This window comes from Prinia subflava, chromosome 9 (assembly GCF_021018805.1).
Source record: "Prinia subflava isolate CZ2003 ecotype Zambia chromosome 9, Cam_Psub_1.2, whole genome shotgun sequence".
In the NCBI taxonomy this organism is placed as follows: Eukaryota; Metazoa; Chordata; class Aves; order Passeriformes; family Cisticolidae; genus Prinia; species Prinia subflava.
The window spans coordinates 18,475,945-18,484,105 of NC_086255.1; positions in this window are offsets into that span (position 1 = coordinate 18,475,945).

The following is an 8,161-nucleotide window of genomic DNA, read 5'->3' on the forward strand; positions in this document are numbered from 1 at the left end:
TAATGGATTTCTGTTGTGATTTCTGAAATGCACCTGAAGTTGAAAGGCATGAGAACTTTCAATTGAAAGCCTAGTGATGAAAGCCATGTCAATAATTGCTATAGTCTTGCTGCTTTCTGCATCTCCTGGAGAACTCCTGATTCCTATCCCCAGTAGGATGCAACAACCATCTCCCTGCAAACCAGCATCAAAGCTGATCAAAGGCCCCACATTTGAAGTCATCTCTGGCAGATGACAAACTTCTTTCTTCTCTGGAGTAAGCAAAAGTGTTCTAGTGGTCTGTGTGCATTTATCCTGTCATTTTGATAGCTCTTTGGCATCTCAAGAGATTAGAGACTCTTTTGCACCATTAACTACCATAGTGACTGTTGCAGCATCTGCCATCACTTCTGGGCAGGCAAACCAGCAGCCTGCTCTGGACAATACAGACCAGCAACAGAAATTACAGCCTGGATATGATCTGGATTAACTCCTGTGGAGGAGAAAGTATCATGTCATCTACAGGAATCTTCACAATGGAGAAAAACACGGGGGAACAATTTGCCCATCTCTTCAGGTCGCTTTTAAGTGACCATCTTCATCCTTAGCAATAACTACACCGCAATCTTTTAACAGGTTTGTTTGGGATTTTTTCCATGAGCAGGGAACCCCTACTATCCATAGGTTTGGAGCAAATGCACAGACCTTCTTTACTTTGAGAACAGAAGCATACTCAGGAACACCTAAATTCAAGGACACTCAAATATCCTTGAAAACTTGGTTCAGAGACTTGCCCAAAATGATACCTGGAGGAGCACGAGGCTGCTCCAGTCCTTCCAAACTGCATGCAGTAGCTGTAATACTGTATCAGCTGAGGTTTATTTTCAGCTCTGTCTTTAGGAAACACACCAGGGAAATCTATCACCTCATACATAAAGCATGTCCCCATGCGTGTCTCCTTTGGCACCACCTACCCCCTTGGAGATGCAGCTATTTTGGACATGACATTTGGAGTAGAAGGACTCAAAGCTAGAAGATATCCAGTCTTCCTTATGGCACCTTGAATGACCATCCAGCAGTCACATGACTGACCAAAGAAAAAATAACAGAATCTAGAAAATAGGCTATGAATGCAGTTCATTTATAAGTCTCACCTTCCTGATAGTAACAAGTAAGTAATACTGGCACCACCTACATTATCTCCTGAGTGTGCTTTTAAACCAGACTCATGACCCAGGGGAGTGACTAGCTCACAGTCTCAGGTGCAGCTGGAGATCTTCCTTCAAATGTAGTGGGAAGCTAGTATCCCTCATCAACCACCATGCACCCAGACACCCAGCAAAGTCTGTCCGTGGGCTGGCCATGAAACAACAAAGGGGGCAGGAGGCAGGCAGGAACCAGGACACAGAGTTGCTTGGACACTGCTTAGGCAGGAATGGTCCTGAGCAGTGGCACTAGGAACAGCTACTCACTACTAACTCAGCACAGTAACTGATGAGGACAAGAAAAAAAGCTTAATAATCCAACTATTACCAGTAGCTATGGATATGTCACCCCAAGAAATGGTTTTTAAGCAAAAACCCAACCTCTCAAACTCTAACTGATTTGTATGTACTACTTCTATTTTCCATGAGACACACCAAGGTGATTAAACGGAAAGGGAAGGGGGAAAGCCAGCAATGGAGAGGCAATGAAAAATGATAAGCACCTAGTAAAGATGCAAAAGAAGGAATCAAATTCTTCAAGGAAAATGTCCCCACTTCTGTGAGCCTCAAAGAAGCCTTTGGTCTGTCTGCACTGGCCTTTGGATTCCCAGCTTTGGTATTTCCTACAGCCCTATTTACCACCCTTAGTGTCAGGACACACTGCTGCAACAGTCAGGAGAAGAAAATGATGTAGTATCCTGACAGTTATCATCATTTGCATGCTCCAAATTCAACTCTGGCAGCCCAGAAATGGAAATTTGATGTTAAAGTATGGATATGTTTTTCCATTTTAAGCCTCAAACAATGCCTAGAAGAAAGTATTTCAGAATAAACCAGATAAATTATACACTCCCTAAGAGTAATTTGTAATTACCAAAGCCATTTAGCACTGTTCCTTGGCCAGGAGAAATCTCTAAAGCCTCTGCTCTGAATTCCATGTGAATTAGTAGTGTTAGACTGTAATGGCAATGACAAAAGTATTGATCACAGAGGTGCTGTGCAATTCAGGACCAAGCTGTACTGTTATTCACCCACTCTTACTGTTAGAGGGCACGGCTCTGAGAAAGATTCTTGCTTTCCAAGTGAGGAAAAAAGAAGACACATTGGCAAGAATTTTTTTCCCTTTATCTTTCCTGGTTTTAAAATATTAGGATTTCATGCCTTCTATAAGAAACTCTTCAAATAATGCCCTTACCCAGAACTGTATCCTGACAGGAGACTTATCTTGCCCCCAGGGTTTTGTTTGCCTCTGAATAAACCTACATAATATTTCATTCCCCTTTGTCTTTAAAACTGGAAAAGAGCATCTCTTTCTTTCAGCTATGTTCAAGCAAAGCATTATTTGATACATTGGTGTAATCTCCTACATTTCAGTCCTGACAGTGCTAGATTTTCTCTGGAAGATACATCTATCAGTTCTTATGTTCCTGTACCACAGGGGCCAGTATGACTCTATCTAGGAAATGCACATGAAGACAGAATAATCTCACTACCACAGTGATGGCTCCAAGGGATTCAGAGCACCTAAGCTCTGCCAATAGATTCATTGCATAACCTTGAGCACATCACTAAGTTTCTCCCCTTGCAGTAAAGGTAACAGGACAGACCATGAAGCTATAGCAAGGCACACAGAATGAGGATGCTCCTTTCAGGTCAGCCAAAGATGATCTCTGGAGTAATGCTACTGCATGTTGAACAGTGTCTGTGTAGCCTGGGGACCTATGAGGTTTCTACCATCTGCATGCCTTCTCTTCCTCCCTTCCTTCCCACACCATTTCTCTGAGGGCTAATAAGCCCCTTCTAATGAGATATCAGAGATTTACCTCGGATGCCTCTGAAGATGCAGAAGCAGCACTTGAGGAAAGGATTTGTCTTCCCATTCACAGCTTTGCTCTGTTCTTCCTGGTAGGGCACTGGGTCCCCAACCTCTTCAAAATTCTCATAGGGATTCTCCAGGATGGACTTGGGGTTGTAGATGGTTTGAATTTTCAAGGAGGTAGAGGGAGAGCCACTGTAAGCAGGATTGTCCCAAGCTTTCTTCCCAACTGTCTCCAGTTCATGCACCTCTGATATTTTAAACTGGCTCTCAGCTCTGTTGTTTAGGTGAGACAAATTCATGACTCACTGTCAGCAGAAGCACTTTTTATCTGGAATTCTGACGACTGCTTGCCCAGGCTGGTATTAAAAGTTAGCAGAGAGACAATCAATGCCAAACAGCTTGTCTCCCTCAGCAGCCAGGAGAGGGCACACCAGCAGCTCCCACAGAGAGTAAGCATCTCTCTTTCTTTTATATCAGCTCGGCTGGTGACACCGATCAGAGGGGTGGCACTACCCGTTGTCAGGCACCACCGCCGGCCCTATTATCCCAGCCCTGGAACACCGACAAGTGCAGGAGTCCCTCTCCGCGTCTCACCGGCAGTAACAGAGCTGGCTGCCGTCGTGAGGAGAGCAGGCTGCGAAGGGCCGGGCCCTGCGGGTGGGAGCGGCTGGAGCCCTCGGGCTGCCGCAGCCCGGCTCGGTTCCCGCGGCACCCCTGAGGGAGCCGAGGGGAGGGGCGGGCGGCAGCCCTGGCTCGGCTGCGGCTCTCCCTCCTCCGGGGAAGGGCGAAGGGCAGAAGGCCCCGCCAGCGGCAGCGCCCAGGCGGGCGGGGGGCGCAGCATCCTCTTCCTTGGCTCAGTGTAAAAGCAGCGGTGAAACACGGGAGGAAATGTGGTGGTCGTTTTGGAATCCAGGGGGTGGAATCTCCTGCTTTCGCAGTATTTCCACAAGCTCTGCAGTGCCTGCCAGCCCTGAGGCAAGCCTGATTATAAACCAGCCCAAAAACAACAACCAAAAAACCCACCCACCCACAAAAACCAAACAAACAAAACCCCCAAAAAACCAACAAAAAAATTCCCACACCACAACAAAAACCAACCAACCAAGAAACTCCTCCAAAATAACAAACAGGCAAAACCGGCGATAACAGTGGCTGGGGGTTGCCTGCATCCACTGTGCCACTGGCCACCAGCGAGTATCGCCCCAGGCACTACAGGTCCTGCAGGCCTGTGACTGTACCCTGAGAGCTTAACCCTGGGAGGACACGCTTGTCTTGGTGATGAAACTATAAAAGAATGTGTAGCCTGAGCCTGGTCCTTCCTCAGGTCTGAATACATAATTCAAAAGAGGTGCCTCTCCATGGGTACTGAAGGTTGCTATTTTTCTGGCATTATCCACATGTCTCTCACACCTGTAGGCCCAAGTAAGGATGCTTTCTTTGGACTCTAATGTTCATACAGGTGATGTTGCCAAGCCAGTTGGGATATGCAAAGATGTCCCCTAAGATCGTGGCACTAAGTAGCTGCTTGAACAACAGTGAGACAAGACCTAACTTGGCACTAAGAGGGCAGCCTTAGTGGCTGGAAAGTCACTGGAGGTCTGGGTTGGATCCTTTGCCTGAATCTGTCATTATTAGGGCCTGTTGTGTTTTATTACTCTCTAGCAAGGTGCAAGCAGTGGCATGGAATCATCAGGTTCAACAGAGGGGAACCATTTGCAGAGCAGCAGTGCTAAGGAATGAGTCTCAGTGAAGGGCCACATGCCAAAGCCAGGCATCCAGTTGCACCCCTGGGACCATACAGCAGACATCCCTGCCCATGCACAAGCAGCATGACTTATGTGCAAAGCTGCTGCTTTGGGTGAACCTGGGGTTTTTTTCACAATGCAGCTCTTGCTGCCTGTGGCACAGCATCACTGCACATCCCACCCCATCTCTCAGGACCCAGGTACAGTGCAGATCTGCTGTCTCAGTGGCTGGGGCACAGAGCAGGTGGTGAAAGGGAGGCGTTGTCCTCTATTGAAAGACCAAGGCACCCACCTAGCCCAGAAGACAGGTCATGTCTGTGTCACCTGATTTTGAAGAGCCTAACAAAAGGCAGAACAAAGAGGACTCTATAATTAAGGAGACACATGCAACGCTTTACAGGCAGCATGGGGTGACTCAATTTATGTGGGTCTAGAAAGCTCCTTTTCAGCCAGTAAACTTGAATGATGGGAGATGTGTCACCTCGGAGAGCATATGATCCAGACTTTAGGACCTCATAGATCACTCTGCTATGCCCTCTTGGTGTTTGATGTAAGCCTGTGTGGAGCAGCAGTATTTCCTGGCTAAGGAGCAGTGTATGTCTGATAGCATCTGTGAGCACTTACCTCACATCTCTTTTCTTTATAGTGTCTTGGGCCTTATTTGCTAAACTTTCATTCTTGTGAAAGCCAGCCAACAGAATTTCTCTTCTCTATTCTTCTTTTTCCCTTCTTTGTTGAGATCCATTTTTAAGCAAGTGTAGAAGAAACCTTTCAGAGGTATCCAGGGAAGACTGTTTCTAAAACCAGAAACCACTGTCACAATGGGATTCAGCATGTTAGGATAAGACAAAGTACCAAAGCCACAGAAGTTTTTCCGTCAGTGTGCCAAGCACACAGACCTTTAAACAATATCCCACACTTAATTCCTTTGTGTACAGAGAAGAGAGCACCAAAGAGTTCATCAATTCCCCCCCCCCAAAAGCACTATCAAACATTGAATTAGAACTACAAAGCCTTTAGATTTCATGGTTAGAAAACAGTCCTATCAGTCAATGAAGAGCAGTCTCTTGCTGGGACTGGAGGCGAGTCTGCTCACCAGACCCAAGGACAGGCTCTCCAGGAGCTCACAGACACTGCTGAAGCGGCCCTGGAGGGAACGTTTTCACTAGATAGAGGTGATGCTGGGACACCAATTACAGACAGACTTTCTGTGCTGAACAGAGCTGGTAGAGGACCAAGACAGAAGCATCCCGCTCTATAACAGAATCAGTTTTTGGCACAGATTTTGAACAATACTTTTAGTTTTTTTCCAGGAACTTAATCATCATTGAGGTTTAACGTTTTTACAGATACCTCATTCTTGAGCAATCTTGTATATAAGTTTAGCAGTACACAGTATTCTATAGTCACTCTTCTGCAACTACAACAAATAGAGAAAGAGTCACAACTATGCATAAATAATCCTATATCCAAGTTCCTGTTTTCTTACTTTGGGTGCTATGTTAATTCTCTTGGCAATAATCCATTTTCAGCTGGTTCTCATCAACACAAGCATTTGATTCCCACTTCCAGGCAATATAAACAGAGCTAGAGGTAGTTGTTATCTCTATGGATTACATCAGGAATAGAGAAAGGGAAAGTGGTAGTGACAGCATCAATCAACTGTTAAGCATCAGAAATAAAAAAAAAAAACCCAGGCTTCTAACCACAGTAACTTGGTGTTGAGTAAACTGTTTATGACACGTTTTGAAAATTTTCCCAGCACAGTGTATTAACATTCATCTGTTTTCATAACTTTTCATTTAGTGAAAAGTGAAGTCTTCTCTGCTGATCTCTTTTTTTTTTTTTTTTTTTTGCATCAAACAGGTGGATTTTATCTACATTTGAATAATACCATTCTTATTCTAGTTATGTTCAGAGGCTAAGGAATCCAACCATCTCATGAGAGACTTGTTGAGGAACCAGCACAAAAAGTGTTTTCTGCAGACCAAGATGTAAGAGCTGATGCAGTAAGCAACCCTACATGTCTCTAATCTGTCAAGATAAAGCTGCCTCAGGAGGAGAAGGTGAAGAGAGAGTGAAAGACATTTTAGCTACGGACAGATAGAAATAGACCTATAAAAACTTGTTACCTTGATGTACAACTTAGCAATAAGTTTTCATAAACACCTATACAAACATGTATTTCCTAACACTTACATGTTTTCTAACACATTGGAGAGCTGTCTTACATTCATGTACCTGTGCAGTGGCCTTCAGTGGGGACTTCATTGGCTGGCTGCAAATTCACAGTGACTGTGCATGTGCAACTCCACCTGAGCAGAAAGAAGCAGGTATAGGATGAAGTTATCAGGTCCTTTACAAGATAATGTTGATTTTCCCTCTTTTTAGAATATAGAACTAAACTTTCTTGATCTCTAATTACAGTTTTGATTACAAAGAGCTTTTACTGTCACTCTGCAGAGTGTTGTTTTCTTGAGGCTTTATGGTGATACATGCAGCTGTGCAGATCCATGTGTGGGCATGTTCCCACACACACATGCAGCAAACACGCTCTGTGCTCCTAGGAACTGTCTGGGCCAACTGGCATTGCTGGGGGAAAGTCTGTCTTTGACACCCCGTGGGCAGTGATGAGCACCACGCCTAAAAAACAGAAGCACCTGAGGAGGACCAGCTCCAAAACCAAAGTGATTTCCTCCTGTGCAACAAAACCAGCTCTGGGGTGGCAACCAACCCACAGTGTATTCCCAGAGGTGACCCATGCTTGTCACAAGTCAGGGAGCTTCCATCAAGGGGCTCAAGGAGTCACTTCTCACAGGCAGGGCTGCTGTCAGTGCCAGGGGCAGGGTGTTTGGATACAGGCTGCTCCTTTGACCTAGATTTATCACAGCCAGCAAGAAGGACACACACAGTCTGTGTTCCATGGCATATCCCCAGCAAACACCTGCCACTGTCCCTACAAAGACAAAGCAAGACTCAAATCAAAGATTTCTTCCCCAATCCAGCAATCTGCCACATGCAAGAGAATCTCTGTATAATATCCATGAGAACACAGCAGGCTGCATGCTTGTGTTGAATAAGTGTGATGAGAAGAGGGAATGCTGATCCCTCTTGGTTTTGGGGGAATGTCGCATTAATACATGGGCTAACACGTGGGGAAAAAATAGCAGGATATATCAGATGTGAGAGATGAGATTGTCATTTCCATCAGCTTTGTTAACAGAAGCAAGCATGATGGAGAATTACAGTGCTACATCTGACTTTCTGATGGAATAGCATAATTCATATAATTGGGAGATGAGTAAAAGAAGGTCTCTGTTGTGGAATTGTTTCCCTCCAGAAACTTGTGTGCCTGCTGGTGCTCCCACTCTTAGATGCACCAGCAATTTTAAAGCATTTAATCTCTGAAGTGT